This window comes from Palaemon carinicauda, chromosome 22 (genome assembly GCF_036898095.1).
Source record: "Palaemon carinicauda isolate YSFRI2023 chromosome 22, ASM3689809v2, whole genome shotgun sequence".
Lineage (NCBI taxonomy): Eukaryota > Metazoa > Arthropoda > Malacostraca > Decapoda > Palaemonidae > Palaemon > Palaemon carinicauda.
Window position 1 is genome coordinate 101492299 of NC_090746.1, and position 15845 is coordinate 101508143.

Here is a 15845-nt window from a genome sequence, read left to right on the forward strand (position 1 = left end):
ATTCCACAGTCAGTTCCATATGGAAATAAAAAGAAAAATCCTCATTTTAACAATAAGAAGAAACAACAAAATGTCAATGCAGTTCAGAGTCCGAAACAAACAAACACTTCTTCAAATATCGCTGAGCCTGGGCCGTCAAACCAGACCTCGCAAAGTCAGCCTAATTTTCAGAATGTGCAGAGCAAAGCAAATACCACATAGTTAACTCTAGAGGGGAAGAGAGTGATGTTGGGTCAAGGTCATTTATGTCAACATCAATAGTATTGAATAATCAATTTAATGTTTTATCAGATAATTGTGAGACAATAGATTTTCCTATGAAACACACGGCCGAATTAAGTAAAACAGTGCATGCTCCCGTAGATTTGCAACGAATTCATACAATAATAAGCCAAAATGAGTTACGGCCAACCTTATATGCTGTAAATTTAGAACACAAATCCTTTACGTTATTTTTTGACTCTGGTAGTCCACGTAATATTATGGATTTGAAGACGCATCATTTGTTGTTTTCGAACTTTCCGATTGAAAAATCAGGAATCAGACTTTCAGGTATAGGAAATAATGAATTGAACGTCATAGGCATAACTCATATTCAGTTCAGAGTCGGTAATCGCACGTTTGCCGATACATTTGTTGTTGTGAAAAACATTAATATGTATCCAGCTGTAATTATAGGATACCCATCTATGGGAAATCAAAACATTATCTTAGCTCCTGCAAAGCACGGCGTGTATATCAAAGGGAAATTCTATAAGTCTTCTAATACTTTAAAGTCAGTTTTGGATAAAAAGGAGACGACAAATGTAACCGTAACGTACGTTGAAGAACCAATAACTTGTCTCACTAATAAAGAAATAATATACGCGACCCAGCAGAATTCTCGTTCACCCGTAATATCATCTTGCACGCAATATATCGAACCAAACATACCTTCGAATTTAATAGTGCAAATAAAGAAAACACTACCGGGATCTGAAATATTAATCCTTTCCGATACTTTGAAAACCAACGGATTGTCTGTCACACAAGCTATTTATACAGTAGGCTCACATCAGCAATGTAATATCGAAGTCTGTAATCATTTAAATAACACTTTAGTAATTCACAAAAATCAACATATCTTGGATGTAGAAGTTTATAAACATCGTATTCTTACCGTTGCTGAAATCAATCACTCTCAATCAGTTGCGGATGAATCCCTTTTACGATCTATTAAAAATAAAATCAGTAAGGACATTCAAGACGAAGAAATTCAGCAGAAAATTTTTGAACTTTTAAATAAATATACAGATGTCTTTTCCACTACGGATGGATCCTTAGGAAAAACAGATGTGATCGAGCATCAAATAAGGTTAACAGAAAATTATATATGTACCCTCGTACAGACTCCCTATGAAATTCCAGAATGAAATAAATGATGAAGTAGGTAAAATGTTAGAGGAAGGAGTCATTAGAAAATCAAATAGCCCTTATAATTTTCCTTTAATAGTTGTACCGAAAAAAGATCGAACATGGCGTATCTGCGTCGACTTTCGTCGTCTAAACGAGGAAACGATCCCTGATCGATTCCCAGTGCCATGTACTGACGATATTTTGTCTTTATTAGGTCAGAATAAATATTTTACCAGTTTGGACTTACTTAAAGGCTTTCACCAGATATCATTAGAAGAAGATAGTATCCCATACACAGCCTTCAGCACAGCCAGGGGACATTATGAATTTTTACGGATGCCTTTTGGTTTACGTTGTGCTCCTATAACATTTACAAGAATGATTAACATAGTGTTTGGAGACTTGTTAGGGGATATATTGCATGCCTATATGGATGATCTTGTAATCTTTTCCAACACCTTAGAAGAACATCTACGTAAGTTAGAACTAGTACTACAGAGATTAAGACAACATAACTTAAGGGTAAAGATTAGTAAGTGTGAATTTTTCAAAACAGAATTAATATATTTGGGTTTCATGGTGTCAAGCCAAGGTCTTAAAGTAGTCCATGATAAGGTGTCGGCTATACGTAATTTTCCCATACCTACTAATGTCAAGGGAATACAGCAATTTCTGGGTTGTAGTGGATATTACAGGCGTTTTATACGCAACTATTCAATAATAGCCGCTCCTTTAACTGATCTTACGAAGAAGGGCGTAGATTTCATATGGTCTGAGCAACATCAACAGGCATTTAATACTTTGAAAGATGAACTGTGTAGTTCTCCTATCTTAAAATTTCCTGACTTCGGTAAGGAATTCTTCATTGCAACAGACGCCTCAGACTTAGGAGTAGGAGGGGTATTGCTTCAGCAATATGATAAACAGTTTTTCCCGATAGCTTTCTATTCTCGAAAATTGAGAACTTCCGAAAGTAAGTATGCAGTAATAGACAAGGAAGGACTAGCTATTGTTAATTCGCTAGTGCATTTTAAGTTCATAATTTACGGTTATCCCGTTAAGGTTCTTACTGACCATAAACCACTAACAGAGTTCTTTAAAGGCTTCAATCACAGCCCTAAACGAACTCGGTGGCATTTAATCATTCAAGATTTTGGCGCAAGAATCGGGTATTTACCTGGGAAAGCAAATATCATTGCGGATGCATTATCACGCAACCCTGTGTCATCTTGTACGGAGTCTTTAGCTGAATTAATAGATATATCAACATCCATGCCTATTGTAAAAACAATATCTGAACAAGAAGATTTAGGCTGGAGTGCTGAGTTGTTACAGACTGAGCAAAGAAAAGATCAGAAAATAGAAACAATTATAAATGCTTTGAAAGGCAATCATAAAGAAAAGGAATATATAAAGTATAAGCAGCAGAATTATGTAATCAAAGATAATATTCTGTGTAGGACTGTGACAAGGAAAACCCGCAATACACCACATGTAACTAACGACCAGGTAGTAGTACCAAACTCACTTGTTTCCACTGTCCTGAATTGGTTGCATTCAAATCCATTACATGGACACCCTGGGTTCTCATTAATGTCACAGAAAGCCAAATCATTGTTTTATTGGCATACAATGCTTACAGATATAAAAAGACACATAGCTAATTGTCGCACATGTCAGGAAAACAAAGGGCATACGAAAACACCTGTCAGCCTAGGAGCTTATCCTGTTCCCAATCAACCCTTTGAAAGAATACATTTAGATTTGTTAACAGGATTTTACGAGTCAGACAGAGGAAATAAGCACCTCTTAGTAATTATAGATGCTTTAACTCGATATACAGAACTAATAGCGCTTAAAACTAAAACTGCGATTGAATGCGCTAGGAAGTTTTACGAGTGTTACATTTGTAAACATGGAATTCCACACATGATAATCTCAGACTCGGGTGGTGAATTTAATAATCACTTTCTTACCTCATTGTGTGAATTCCTCAACATAAAGAAGATCAATACCATGATATATCACCCAGAGTCGAATGGGCTAGTGGAAAGAGCAAATAGGAAGATATTAAATATATTGAGGGTAACACTGGGGGGATCAGACCCAACTGGGATATTGCAATACCGGCGGCACTGAGTACTCTGAATCATTCATATCATATATCAATTAAAATGTCACCGCATGAAGCATTGTATGGTACCCCAGTTAGAACACCTTTCCATGTATTAACGCCTACAACTAATCTATCAAATCCTTTAAAAGAATGTATAAATACAAGTATAAGTCGATATGATATCCTTCGAAAGAATTTAGAAGAATCACAAATCATAATGAAAAGGAATCATGATAAAATAGCGAAACCAACTAAAACATATACCGTGGGTGATAACATCTATATTCAAATCAATGTCAGAAAAGGGCTCAACTATAAACTAACACCTAAGTTTGAAGGCCCATTTAACATTTTGGAAACATTAACGGCCAATAGGTTTAGAATTCAAAACGTAGCCCAACCCACGGATGAGAGAATAGTACCATTGTCTCACATAAGAAATTAAAAAGAAAAGAGGAAAAGAAGTGAGGAAAAATTTTTATTTTGTGACTAAAAGTTTTCTTTTTAATACAGGAGTAATTACATATATTTTTTCTCGTTACAGGTTTCCAAGATGAATTTTTTGTTGTTGGGAGTGATATTGTTCGCTCAGACATTTTTTTCGTATGGGATGAGTTCTAAGACTAAGAATATATATTTTAAATATGGCAATATAGTTGAAAGACAAGAAGACATTTTTATTACGTCAACCAACGTAATTGTCGAAGTGCATATGCAAGCAATTTTTCTTCAAGAGAATGATGTCACTAGCTTAAGAACCGCCATTTCAAGGTTTTCTGCATCATTGGATGAGTTGCATAGGAGACATTTTCATTTGACTACTAAGAGTTTGCTTGGATCAACATTAAAAGTTGCAGAGATGCTATCTGATGACTTGAAAAATAAGACTGGAGAGACAGGATCTTTGGCTTATGACCTTTTGATGTGGACTGTAGGACACGAACAAAAAGAAAGACGGAATCCGTTCATTTATGCTGCATTAAGCATCTTTGGGTCTGTTGCAAGTTTAGGTTTAGGACTTTCCAATCGTCTTAAAATTATTAATCAAAATAAGAAAATTGAGTTCTTGACTCATAAAGATGAATTGATTATGTCAGAACTAAGGGATCAGTTAGCTTCAATCAATAAAATTATGGATTTGTTAAATGAACATTCAGATAATATCGTTCAAATTATGGAAGTACAGGATTTGTTAGCAACATTAACGTATTATGATTCAAAGATAGATCACATACATAACAGAATTGCACATTTCATTGAGAAATCCAAGGATTATGTAGAAGCTATCACGTTAGCAACTAAAGGTGTATTGTCGCCCAATTTGTTGCCTATACGTTACTTAAAATTAGTTCTGGAGAACGGAAGGGATAAACTAGGCTATGTTCCTTTGTTAGACGAACATAGGTTAGAATTTTATTACAGCCTAATTACAGTAAACGTAGATAATAACAAGATTAGGATTACAATTCCCTTTGATTCTTCTGATGCCTGGCAATCTTACAGGATATCACCATTTCCGACTTTCATGACGAATCACTCAAATCCAGTAATATCCAGTTTGACAGGACACGTATTGATTTCCCCAGACAAGGAAACATATACGGTCATTAAAGACTTAAATCAATTAACTCACTGTTCAGACGCAATGGATAGAAAAATATGTACAGCTGACTCATTTGAATTCCGTAAAAACTTGATGGATTCATGCGAGTTAGGTATAGTGCTAGACGGTGCTCTCTCCCATACAAGTGAAAATTGTCTGGATAAGCTTTATCCCTTTGACAATAAAGAATTCAATTGCAGACTAAATAATGGCTCGTGGATACGATACGACAAGGACGGCTTCAATGTATCATGCCCTGACGGATCCACATCCTTCAACCACATCTTCGTCGCAGCAGATGGCTGTATCGGGACTTCCCCGAATTCCATGGTGACTGGTCTACGGACAATCATCAGAGAACGAGCTTACTTCGCGAACTTCACGTGGACCTCTACAATGCCCGCACTTCCTCTCCCCTACAACGGAAGTGTGGCAAAGCGGTTGATGGAACTTACCGAAAAGGACCACCTGTCACCGACTTACAAAGAGATTCTTCACCCTATATTACTGGCTAGTTGGTTTGTAACGGTGATAATTTTTATCGCCGTGAACATCCTTGTTTGGCGTAGGTTACGGCACAGCAAGCAGCTACAAAGGAACGAGTTGAATAGCCCTGACAATACCCCCTACTTGATCCAGTTCAAAGCTGTATGAGTGGCCACCTCATTCGCTAAGGGAGTAATTTGTCAGGAAGATGTTTGTATGAAAAGCTGATTAGTACGCTAGTAATATGTAATTAAAGAAATTCTCTACATTTGCATTGTTAAAAATACATTTAAAATAACATTTAAAAAAATAAATAAAATAAAAAAGGATATAAATCATTTTTTTCTCTCGGCATCTAATAAATATATATAAGCCGGAATGTTAAAAAAGAAAAGAGAAAAAAAAAAAAAAATATAAGATATATAACAGAATCTATGGGCATCTAATAAAATGTATCAGCCCTATATATAAATATATATATATATATGTACGAAACCGTGGTACGTGTACGTACCAGGAATTCGTATTTGTGCACTAAAAATTGAGTATCTTGTTTCTGACAAAGGTAACAATTATTCTTTATCAAGTTACCGAATCATTTGTAAGCCAGAATTTATTTTGTTTTTTGGTACCATGTAATCATTTGCTAGCAATGTACCATATATATGATCTTGGTTTTATCATGCATTTTTCTTTTTGCTTTGGTAATATCTTTTTTGTATGCATTATTGTTATTATTTTTTGATGTGCCTATTTGGACATTCGTCCTCAGTTGGATATAGCTAATGTTAAACAAAGAATAATACGTATGTCCAGTCACACCTAGTAACCATGTTTCGGCTTGTTAAATTTTTGTAAAAAAAAAATTGAGATAGCTGGCCGAGCTAATGTAATAGTTAGAATAGTAATATTACATGTTTAAAACAAATGACGTAATATGTCATGTTGGTTGGAAGAGCTAACCGTGAGATTTGCTGTAGTCATTCAAATTGTAAGCAGGATGTATACTGCTAAGTTGCCATTCTTTCTTAATGTCAACACATTGTCTCTTCGTGTGAAAGTTTGTGACGTCACCGGATGCAGGTGTCTTCCGATTCCGTCACTTAGCTAAATTAAAGCAAGTATACGATATTTGGGATATCGGTAATTTGTTCAGTTCATATCTAAACTTCACCAGAATTGGTCATGTGGACCAACACAGCTTCCTCCAGTGATGGAGATGTTTAACTCAGTTGTTTATTCACAATAAAACTTAAAAACCATTAAGATGTATTCAGTAAACCATTTAAATACATCTGAAAACAACTCATACTCAAATGTGTGCTTAAGACAGTAGCACACCAATACATACATATACCAAGGCACTTCCCCCAGTTCTGGGGGGTAGCCGACATCAAACAAATGAAACAAAAAAGGGGACTTCTCCTCTCTACATTCCTCCCAGCCTGACAAGGGACTCAACCGAGTTCGGCTGGTACTGCTAGGGTGGCACAGCCCACCCTCCCACATTATCCACCACAGATGAAGCTTCATAACGCTGAATCCCCTATTGCTGCTACCTCCCCGGTCATCCAAGGCACCAGAGGAAGCAGCAGGGCCTACCGGAACTGCGTCACAATCACTCGCCATTCATTCCTATTTCTAGCACGCTCTCTTGCCTCTCTCACATCTATCCTCCTATCATCCAGAGCTTTCTTCACACCATCCATTCACCCAAACCTTGGCCTTCCTCTTGTACTTCTCCCATCAACTCTTGCATTCATCACCTTCTTCAGCAGACAGCCATTTTCCATTCTCTCAACATGGCCAAACCACCTCAACACATTCATATCCACTCTAGCTGCTAACTACTTTCTTACGCCCGTTCTCACCCTCACTACTTCATTACTAACCATATCTACTTGAGATACACCAGCTATATTTCTTAGACACTTCATCTCAAAAACATTCAATTTCTACCTCCGTCACTTTCATTCCCCACAACTCCGATCCATACATCACAGTTGGTACAATCACTTTCTCATACAGAACTCTCTTAACATTCATGCCCAACCCTCGATTTTTTACTACTCCCTTAACTCCTTTCATATGTAAGCTTAAAAAACGGAGGAAGAGTAACAGGATAGAACAGCGTGCCCGAGTGTGCCCTCAAGCAAGAGAACTCTACTCCAACACAGTGGAAGGCCATGGTACAGACTATGGCACAACCCAAGACTAGAGAACAATGGTTTAATTTAGGAGTGTCCTCCTCCTGGAAGAGCGGCTAACCATAACTGTGAGGAATAATAGCTAGAAAAGAAGTAAATATGGAAATGGTAGGTGAAAGACCTGATGAAAGGACCAGAAAACCATGCAAAAAGTGGTTATATGCAAACCTACATTTGATGGGAGTTTAAGACAACTTAATATTTTATAAGTCAACAGACAGTGGAGATAAATAATTATAAATTCTTTATAAAACCTATGCTATTATCTTTTCAACAGTTTATTTTGTGTATTAGTCCTACCCTAGGTCCAGCTTCCATTATTACCCAAGCAGTTACTCTCTAAACCTCTAATCAACTGCCGGTAGAAAGGGCTTATGAAATACGTGAAGCAAGTCCTATTTGAATTACTGTACTCTAATTATTCGACTTTAATAAATCATTTTAAATTTTTCTTCCTGGTTCGAGAGAGAGAGAGAGAGAGAGAGAGAGAGAGAGAGAGAGAGAGAGAGAGAGAGAGAGAGAGAGAGACCCACTTTTTTAGTTATATCTCCTTTAAGAACAACCTCTTCAAGACCTGCCATTTTCACCGAGAAATAGTTTACAGATCTAGATCAAGTACCTCAGAATAATAACTGTGTCTTTGTTAATGAAGAAAACCACCTTTCCAGATTACCTCTTAATCTTTAATACTGGTAAACTGGAAATTCAACGGAGATCAGTATTTAGGATCATACCATCCATGATTAAAAATTTTTATTCATCCTTCACTATTCACCGAACAGTTGCCAAAAGGAGATAAAACTACCACTGCAAACTGCAAAAAGCCCTGATAATTCCGAAATAATTAACTTCTTGTCAGTTACGCTCATCAATTTAGAATCAGCAGAGTACTACTACTATGTATGATATTCCAGTATTACTAAACTGAATTAAAGATGTTTTCATGACTTCAGACCATCAATAATGAGGCTTCGAACCCAATGTTCAACCTACAGTGCAGGTGTATTAGCTTAGAATACATAAAACCAATATTTCTTATCCTTTCAGCAAAAATGAGTAATATCCTCACTCACACTATTACTAAAATTTCTCTATTTAAAAAAAAAAATTGAGGAAAAAGTCTCACTGCACTGTAAAAACAAAAAACTTCTTACCATGCGTTCCAATTTCTTAATTTACACATAAGCCCATTGAACCATGATACTGGCTTTGTAAGACTTGCTGTTTGATGTCATTGTAATATCAGCAGTCCTCATTAATGTTTAACCTTTTCTTGCTAAGAGTAGAAAAGACTCTTTAGCTATGGTAAGCAGCTCTTAGGGGAGGAGGACACTCCAAAATCAAACCATTGTTCTCTAGTCTTGGGTAGTGCCATAGCCTCTGTACCATGGTCTTCCACTGTCTTGGGTTAGAGTTCTCTAACTTGAGGGTACACTCAGGCATACTACTCTATCTAATTTCTCTTTGTCTTGTTTTATTAAAGTTTGTATAGGAGATTTTTATTTCAATGATGTTACTCTTCTTAAAATATTTTATTTTTCACTTTTTCCTTTCCTGACTGGGCTACTTTCCCTGTTGGAGCCCCTGGGCTTATAGCAGCCTGCTTTTCCAACTAGGGTTGCAGCTTAGCAAGTAATAATAATAATAATAAAAGGAATACCCTAATATTCTAGTCAATGAAATTCTTAATATGATATTTTAATTATAAAATAAATTTTTGAATATACTTACCCGGTGAATATATAATAGCTGCTGCTCCAGCGGCTCGACAGAAAAACACACAAAAACTTGCGAGCGATCGCTATGAAGGTTGCGGGTGTGCTCACCAGCGCCAACTATCGGCCAGATACCGCACATGCATGTAAACAAGCCTCAATTCTTCTCGTCCCGCTGCGTCTCTATTGGGGAGGAAGGGAGGGCCTTTAATTTATATATTCACCGGGTAAGTATATTCAAAAATTTATTTTATAATTAAAATATCATTTTTAAATATTTAACTTAGCCGGTGAATATATAATAGCTGATTCACACCCAAGGCGGTGGGTAGAGACCAGAGTTAATTAAGTTTACAGCGTATATGCTTAGAGTTTTTGACAGTTATAATATAACAAAACCCAAATATATAGGTACCTGGTAAGGAAGTTGACTTAGACGATTACTCTGCCTTGTAAGTCTGTCTTCCTCACGAAGCCCAGCGATCCTCTTAGGATGCTGAAAGACTCCCAGGAGCTGAAGTATCAAGGGCTGCAACCCATACAAACAGGACCTCATCAAACCCCTAATCTGGGCGCTCTCAAGAAATGACTTTGACCACCCGCCAAATCAACCAGGATGCGAAAGGCTTCTTAGCCTTCCGTACAACCCAAAAAACAATATTAAAAACATTTCAAGAGACAGATTAAAAAGGATATTGGAATTAGGGAAGTGTAGTGGTAGAACCCTCACCCACTACTGCACTCGCTGCAACCAATGGACCCAGTGTGTAGCAGTCCTCGTAAAGAGTCTGGACATCTTTTAAGTAAAATGACGCCAACACTGACTTGCTTCTCCAAAAAGTCGCGTCCATGATACTTTGCAGAGATCTATTTTGCTTGAAGGCCACGGAGGTTGCTATAGCTCTAACTTCGTGCGTCTTAACCTTAAGCAAACATCGGTCTTTCTCATTCAAGTGAGAATGAGCTTCTCGTATTAAAAATCTGATAAAATATGACAAAGCATTCTTTGACATAGGCAATGATGGTTTCTTAACTGAGCACCATAATGCCTCAGATTTACCTCGTAATGACTTAGTACGAGCTAAATAGAACTTAAGAGCTCTAACAGGACATAATACTCTTTCCAGTTCGTTGCCTACGATCTCTGATAAGCAAGGAATATCAAAAGATTTAGGCCAAGGACGAGAAGGCAGTTAATTTTTGGCTAGGAAACCAAGTTGAAGTGAACAAGTGGCTTTTTCTGTAGAAAAGCCGATGTTCTTACTGAAGGCATGAAGTTCACTGACTCTTTTAGCCGAAGCCAAGCACACTAGGAAAAGTGTCTTGAGGGTGAGATCCTTCAGGGAGGCTGAATGTAATGGCTCAAACCTGTCTGACATGAGGAACCTTAGGACCACGTCTAAGTTCCTTCCAGGAGTTGCCAAACGACGTTCCTTAGAGGTCTCGAAAGACTCAAGGAGATCTTGGAGATCTTTATTGTTGGAAAGATCTAAGCCTCTATGCCGAAAGACCGAAGCCAACATGCTCCTGTAGCCCTTGATCGTGGGAGCTGAAAGGGAGCGAACCTTCTCAGATGTAAAAGAAAATCAGCGATTTGGGCTACAGAGGTACTGGACGAGGACACAGATGCTGACTTGCACCAGTCTCGAAAGACTTCCCACTTCGACTGGTATACTCTAATGGTAGAAGCTCTCCTCGCTCTTGCAATCGCACTGGCTGCCTCCTTCGAAAAGCCTCGAGCTCTTGAGAGTCTTTCGATAGTCTGAAGGCAGTCAGACGAAGAGCGGGGAGGTTTTGGTGTACATTCTTTACGTGGGGCTGACGTAACAGATCTACCCTTAGAGGAAGACTTCTTGGAAAATCTACCAGCCATCGAAGTACCTCGGTGAACCACTCTCTCGCGGGCCAGAGGGGAGCAACCAACGTCAAACTTGTCCCTTCGTGAGAGGCGAACTTCTGCAGTACCTTGTTGACAATCTTGAATGGTGGGAATGCATATAAATCCAGATGAGACCAATCTAGGAGAAATGCGTCTATGTGTATTGCTGCTGGGTCTGGGACTGGAGAGCAATAGATTGGAAGTCTCTTGGTCATCGAGGTGGCAAAGAGGTCTATGGTGGGTTGACCCCAAGTCACCCAAAGACTCTTGCACACGTCCTTGTGGAGGGTCCATTCCGTAGGAATTACCTGACCCCTCCGACTGAGACAGTCTGCTAAGACGTTCAAGTCGCCCTGGATAAACCTCGTTAACAGGGAGATGCCTCGATCTCTTGACCAAATGAGCAGGTCCCTTGCGATCTCGTACAGCGTGAGGGAGTGGGTGCCTCCTTGCTTGGAGATGTACGCCAAGGCTGTGGTATTGTCGGAGTTGATCTGTACCACTTTGTTTCGAAGGAGACTCTCGAATTTCATCAAGGCCAAGTGGACTACCAAAAGCTCCTTGCCGTTGATGTGCATGCTCCTCTGACTTGAGGTCCACAGACCTGAGCATTCCCGACCGTCCAGGGTCGCACCCCAACCCAAATCCGACGCGTCTGAGAATAGTACGTGGTTTGGGTTCTGAACTGCTAGGGAAAGTCCCTCTCTCAGATTGATATTGTCGTTCCACCATTTCAGGCATGCCTTTACTGGTTCGGAGACCGGGATTAAGACCGTCTCTAACGTCTTGTCCTTCTTCCAGTGAAAGGCTAGATGGAACTGGAGAGGTCGAAGGTGTAGTCTTCCTAGCGAGACAAACTGCTCCAGGGATGATAGAGTTCCTACTAGACTCATCCAATTCCTGACTGAGCACCGTTCTCTCTTCAACATTAGTTGGACTTTGAGCAGGGCTTGCTCTATTCGGGTGGCAGACGGAAAAGCCCGAAAAACTGGACTGCGAATCTCCATCCCTAAATACAGTATAGTTTGGGATGGAATCAGCTGGGACTTTTCTAGGTTGACCAAAAGTCCCAATTCCTTGGTCAGATCCAATGTCCAATGAAGATCCTGCAGACAGCGATGACTGGACGAGGCTCTGAGAAGCCAGTCGTCCAAGTACAGGGAGGCTCGGATTCCCGATAAATAGAGGAATTTTGCTACATTCCTCATAAGCCTCGTAAACACGAGAGGAGCAGGACTTAGGCCAAAGCACAGGGCCCGAAACTGGTATACCACATTCTTGAAAACAAACCTCAGAAACGGTTGGGAATCTGGGTGTATAGGGATGTGGAAGTACGCGTCTCGTAGGTCGAGAGAGACCATCCAGTCTCCCTTTCTGACCGCTGCTAAGACTGATTTCGTGGTCTCCATAGTGAACTTTGTTTTCGTAACAAAGACGTTGAGCGCACTGACGTCTAGCACCGGTCTCCAACCTCCTGTCTTCTTCGGTACTAGGAAGAGACGGTTGTAAAACCCCGGTGATTGAAGGTCCGAGACTTTCACCACCGCTCCCTTCTCTAGCAACAGAGACACTTCTAGGTTTAGGGCTTGTCTCTTTGACTCCTCTCGGTACCTGGGAGAGAGGTCGATGGGGGATGTCGCTAGAGGAGGTTTGCGTACAAATGGAATTTTGTACCCCTCTCTGAGCAACCGAACAGACTGTTGGTCTGCGCCCCTCTTCTCCCAGGCCTGCCAGAAGCTCTTCAATCTGGCTCCTACTGCTGTCTGAGGCTGTGGGCAGTCAGACTCTGCCACGTGAGGACTTGGCTCCTCTCTTTCCTCTCTTTCCCTCGGCACGAGTACTTCCCCTGGTGGGAGCTCTGCCACGAAAGGGCGGGATAAATCTGGACGCCGGAGTGTCGATCCTGGGTCTAGCAGAAAAGGATGTAGAAGGAGTCCCCTTGCGAGCAGAGGACGCCATCAAGTCATGGGTGTCCTTCTGCACAAGCGAAGAAGCTATGTCCTTAACCAATTGTTGCGGAAACAAAAACTTTGATAAGGGAGCAAAGAGCAGTTCTGATCTCTGACAGGGAGTAACTCCTGCCGAAAGAAAAGAGCAAAGGGACTCTCGCTTCTTTAAGACTCCCGACGTAAAAGAGGAGGCGAGCTCATTGGAACCATCGCGGATGGCTTTATCCATACAGGACATTATCAGTAAGGAGACATCTCTATCAGCCGATGAGATTTTCCTACTTAAAGCTCCCAAAGACCAGTCAAGGAAGTTGAAAACTTCAAAGGCTCTGTATACGCCTTTCAGCAGATGGTGAAGGTCCGAGGAGGACCAACTAATCTTCGAGCGTCTCATGGCTAGGCGGCGGGGAGAGTCTACGAGGCTTGAGAAGTCACCCTGGGCAGAGGCAGGGACTCCCAAGCCGAGAACTTCTCCCGTGGCATACCAGACGCTCGATCTAGACGAGAGCTTTGACGGAGGGAAGGCAAAGGCCGTCTTCCCCAAACTCCTCCTGGTATCCAACCAGTCGCCTAAAAGTCGTAAAGCTCTCTTGGAAGAGCGAGAGAGCACTAGCTTTGTAAAGGCTGGCATGTTAGCAGGTAAGCCTAGAGCAAACTCAGACGGTGGCGAACGAGGAGCAACAGTGACGAAGTGATCGGGAAAAAGCTCCTTGAAAATTAACATGACTTTCTTAAAGTCCATTGATGGAGGAACCGTTCTAGGTTCGTCTACATCCGAAGGATGATCATCATGATGAGGGTCAGCAACGTCCTCATCTGAAGGATCCTCATCCGACAACTGCTGAGTAACAAGCAAAGGGGTTGGCAATGCTTGACACGCAGAGTCCACACGCACTGGTGCATTAGTAGCAGTCCAGGACGCTACGTCATGTAACTGCTTAACAGCCTGACTGTCAACAACAACAGGAGCGGGAGGACGCTCGACGTCAACTCGAGACTGTTTTGACTGCCTAGACTGAGCAGTCAAAACAACTCTAGACTGCGGTGGTTGACGCTCAGCGTCAAAACAAGTCAACTCCGCTGGTTGGCGAACGTCCTGAACGTCAACAAGAGCATTAGGAAGTGGCTGAACGTCCATATGCGGCTGAAAGTCAACACGTGACTGCATCGAGTGAGGCTCTACAAAGCGTGACTGACGTGACTTAGCAACGCCAACGTCAACAGGACGAGCAAAGGCTCGTTTTGGCGGCTGAAGGCCAGGATCTCGATGAGTTAAGCGGCGAGGATCATCATGAACATTTTCGGCAGAATAGTCTTCCATAAGGGAGGCGAGCTTGATCTGCATGTCTTGCAGCACAACCCATTTAGGATCAACGGGAAAGGGTGCGGTAAAAGACGGGGTTAACGTCTGAGACTACACAACCTTGCCTACACCAAGACTCTCTGAGCCTGTGTAACGTTGCTGCTTAGGCGGCGAGCAGTCTTCCGATGACTGCAAAGGGTCAGAGCTGTCCCAATGGCTACAACCAGGACGCTGGACCTGTCCTGAAGGGACCGACTTTCGCTTAAGGGGCCTAGAAACCTTGCTCCACGGTTTCTTATGCGAAAAGCCTTCGGATGACGAGGAGAAAATGGTCTCTCTCGTCTTATGGTAGGGGCGATCTTGATGAGACACGCCTGTTACCATAGAGGGAACGTCTGTTCGCTGATCAAGGCCCCTCGAACCCATAAGTCGTACGACATTACTTCTCCCCTGGGCTTGGGAGCTTGCAAGAGGTCTCGGACTAGGCGAACGACAGGCACGAACAGACGAACCCTCGGTCGCAACACTGACAACACTTTGCGCACTAATCACTTTCCCACGATTTTCCGCTGTGGCACTCTGACACTTTAGCTCTTTAACGTCAGCCATGAGTTGATTACGATCTGTTGCTAACGACTCAACTCTTTCACCCAAGGCATGAATGGCACGTAACATGTCTCGCATCGATGGTTCCTGAGAGCCAGTAGGGGGTTCAGGCACAACCACTACAGGGGAAGGATTAGGTTCAGGGGCATGTGGAGAGGAAAAATCTACTGATCTAGAGGAATTCCTCCTTACCTTATCTCTCTCTAGCTTACGAGAATACTTGTCGTATTCGAGCCAATCGAATTCCGAAAGGCCCACGCATTCCTCACACCGATCTCCTAATTGACAGGTTTTACCCCGACAATTAGAACACACAGTATGTGGGTCGAGAGAGGCCTTTGGAAGACGCCTATTGCAATCCCTAGCATTACACTTACGAAATCTAGGGGCCTGTGAAGCGTCAGCCATTTTGAATTAGTCAAAGAAAGTCCAAAAAACAATCCAAGTCATCAACAATTAAATCTGTCCAACAAAGAGTTCAAGTTGAGGAAAAACACCTGCACTGCGAAAGCTCAAACCAAAATGAAGTACTTCACCAAATATGTTGAGAAAACTCCAGGTTATACAGCGAGTATTGATACGTCTT

At 41.1% G+C, this 15845-nt stretch overlaps 1 protein-coding gene across 3 annotated transcripts in view; it reads right to left on the reverse strand.

Moving 5' to 3' along the window:
• Nucleotides 1-15845, reverse strand: part of ThrRS (threonine--tRNA ligase) — a 59564-nt gene that overhangs the window by 13183 nt on the left and 30536 nt on the right. The gene's annotated exons all lie outside the window — the stretch shown is intronic.